Source organism: Nannospalax galili, unplaced genomic scaffold (genome assembly GCF_000622305.1).
Source record: "Nannospalax galili isolate Female #2095 unplaced genomic scaffold, S.galili_v1.0 scaffold243, whole genome shotgun sequence".
In the NCBI taxonomy this organism is placed as follows: Eukaryota; Metazoa; Chordata; class Mammalia; order Rodentia; family Spalacidae; genus Nannospalax; species Nannospalax galili.
Genome location: NW_008353490.1, coordinates 7,299,944 through 7,303,340, shown reverse-complemented (window position 1 = coordinate 7,303,340; position 3,397 = coordinate 7,299,944).

The following is a 3,397-nucleotide window of genomic DNA, read 5'->3' as shown; positions in this document are numbered from 1 at the left end:
GATGCACAAAAGACTTCGGATATCCAAAGCTAACCTGAGCACTAATATCAATGCTGGGGGTATTACTATACCCCATTTTAAACTATATTACAGAGCTATAGTCATAAAAACAACATGGCACTGACACAAAACCAACATGGTACTGACATAAAAACAACATGATACTGGCATTGATCCATAGATCAATGGAACAAAACTGAAACCCAAATATGAGTAGCCACCTGATATTTGACAAAGGGGCCAAGAACATTCACTGGAGGAAAGACAGCATGTTCAGCAAATGGTGCTGGCAAAACTGGATCTCCACCTGTAGAAGAATGAAACTAAACCCCTATCTTTCACCTTGCACAAAAGTCAATAAATGGATCAAAGACCTCAATGTAAAGCCTGAAACTCTGAAACTATTACAAGAAAACATACAAGACATAGGTGTAGGAAAGGATTTTCAAAACCAGAGATCAATTGCTCAGGAAACAAGGGCAAGAATCGACCAATGGGACCTCATTAAACTAAAAAGCTTCTGTACATCAAAAGAGGCAACCAGGGAAGTGAACAGAAATCCCACAGAATGGGAGAAAATCTTCACCAGTAACATATCTGACAGAGCTTTAACATTCAGATTATATATAAGGAACTCAAATAACAGAGAATCAAGACAGGAAGTAACCTAATTAAAAGATGGGCTAAGGAACTGAGCAGAGAGTTCTCAAAAGAAGAGGTAAAGATGGCTAAGAAGCATCTTATAAGATGTTCAACCTCACTAGTAATTAGGGAAATTCAAATTAAAACCACTTTAATATTTCATCTTACCCCAGTCAGACTGGCTAAGATCAAGAGAACAAATGATACCAAATATTGGAGAGGATGTGGGGAAAAGGGTACACTCATCCACTGCTGGTGGGATGCAAACTTGTTCAACCCCTATGGAAAGCAGTGTGGAGAACTCTTAAAAACTACAAATGAACCTACCATTTGACCCAGTTATACCACTCCTTGGCATATACCCAAAGAACTCATCCTATTGCAGAGACACTTGTACATCCATGTTTGTTGCTGCTCTTTTCACAATAGCTAAGAGATGGAAGCAACCTAAATGTCCCTCAATTGACGAGTAAATAATGACAATGTGGTTCATTTATACGATGGAGTTTTATTCAGCAGTAAAGAAGGATGAAATAATGAAAGTTGCAGGTAAATGGATGGAACTAGAAGCTGTTATACTAAGTGAAGTAACACAGACTCAGAAAAAAACATTGACGTATGTTCTCCCTCATATGCGGATCCTAGCACAAAATCCTGATAAGTGAGTATGTATCCAGACATAACTACAGGAACCAGAATAATGGAAAGGAACCAGGGAGGTAAAGGAAAAGAAATAACCTGAAGGAGAAGAATAGTAGGCAAGAGACCGTAAGAAGGGAGATAGGGATAAAAGTTGGGTTAGATTAGGGGAGGGGGGAGGGAAGGGTATACAAGGAACCTAGGGGATAAAGGGAAAGAAAGAGCTCAAGAGAGGTAGGACCATAGGAGAAGGGTATTAGTAAGGGAGAAAGGGGGAAATGGGGGCACCTTAATTGGGGAAACCATGATGGAGGGGTTAGACAATGCAAGAGATAAATAATGCCTAGCTAGTTTTAAAAGCCAGAGGGAACTATATTAGTCTAACAACCTACTGACAAATTATGCATACCAGATCAAGAAATATATGTCTAGGCAAGTTTTATCTGAGAACAATTGGTCTTTGCCTAAGATTTATTTACATGGCACACAGTAATTAAAAGTACCAGACTGGTGGAACTAACCTTCTTCGATGTTTAACAGACATACTTTGAGGCCTATACTAATTCGGTCAGAGGGACATAAAGGACAAATTTTGCTCCTCGCCCTCCTAGGTTGACTAGTTTCAGGGGACTATGAGAATCTCTCAAAATGTCCTGCAAATGTGGTGGGTCACCTGTCCTTTTGATCAAGGAGGCTGTGGAGACCCCACAAGATGGACTTGAACCAGTGTCCAGTCTACAAAGAGGAGGGTCAACACAGAGGAAACATTTCCTCCATGCTTCCACGCAAAGCCATCCATGGTCAGTAGGACCTTTGACTTATCTTCACATACGCAGAACTGGTAAAAGAAAGGAGTCAGGGGCTCCTCCCAAGCCCATGTGACCCCTGAGGAACAGATCCTCAAATGGCCTTAAGAGTAAAAATAAATTGGTTTATCTGGGCCAACTGTATGGCCTTAAACACACAAAAGGAAAGTATAACCAAAGATTAAAGGGGCCAATATAATTTTTTAAGAGTCCGTATGTATAGCTAGAGGCTACATAACAAGCAATAATGCCAGATAGAGATACCTTCTTTTGAGTTGTTGGCCAGGGTGGCCCAAGGGACTCCCAGATAGTAACCCAGCATAGAACTGGGAAAATGAACAGCAGACCCCAATCTTATCTAAAGGACTATTGACAACTGATTGCTGCTAGATGAGGAACAGCTGACCTTCCTAAATCAAAGACCTCTAGACAGGCTGACTAGATTCACCAGATGGACAAGTAGTGGAGAACAGCTAGGGTGCTGACAACACAGTGGACCGTAGCAGGGATGACAGAATATAAGGGCTCTAGTGGAGGGAGGGAGGGTGCCAACTGGGAAATGGGTATATAGATGAATAAGATGGTTTGGGATGTTCTGTGTGATATACACACAAAAAAAATCAACAACTTTTTAAAAATGTATTATATTTGAGGAGGAAGCATAAAAATTTATAATGTTAATTAGTAGAGGTGATAAACATTACCATTGAAATCTACCCAATGATTTTATAGACATACACAGGTGCCTAGGATCTGAGTGCAACCGATTATGACTAGTAATAATCAGATACATACAGATTAGAGACACATGTGCCAACATCTCAGTGTTATTAGCAAAAACAATGAGTCTTTCTACACGAAACAGTATATTTTAAAACGAAATGTAGATCTTTTTTAAAGGTTAAAAACTCATCCAATTTTATCTCTTACAGGGATTATACTGAGTTCAATAATTTATAACTGTATTAATTTAACTGTGAACCTAAAAATTTTGTAGTTGATTTTGAAAGAGATGCATCTTTGCTCTGGAAACTGTTATTGAGTATGTTAAAGCTGTAAAGAAATGCTTCTTCTAAAAAAATAAAAAATGTATATATATATATAAAATTTTTTAAAAAAAGAAAACTTTGATCACTCAATAATTTAAACTATGTCCAAAACTCACCAGAGGCTTTGTTTTTGGTGACTCTGCCCAACTGGCAAGCACCTGAGCGCCCTCTGCAGGTGAGCTCCCTCTGCAGTGTCACAGATACCAGAAGGTGACTTCTGGGTTCCATTACCACCACAGGCAAATGCACTCAGCACATGGT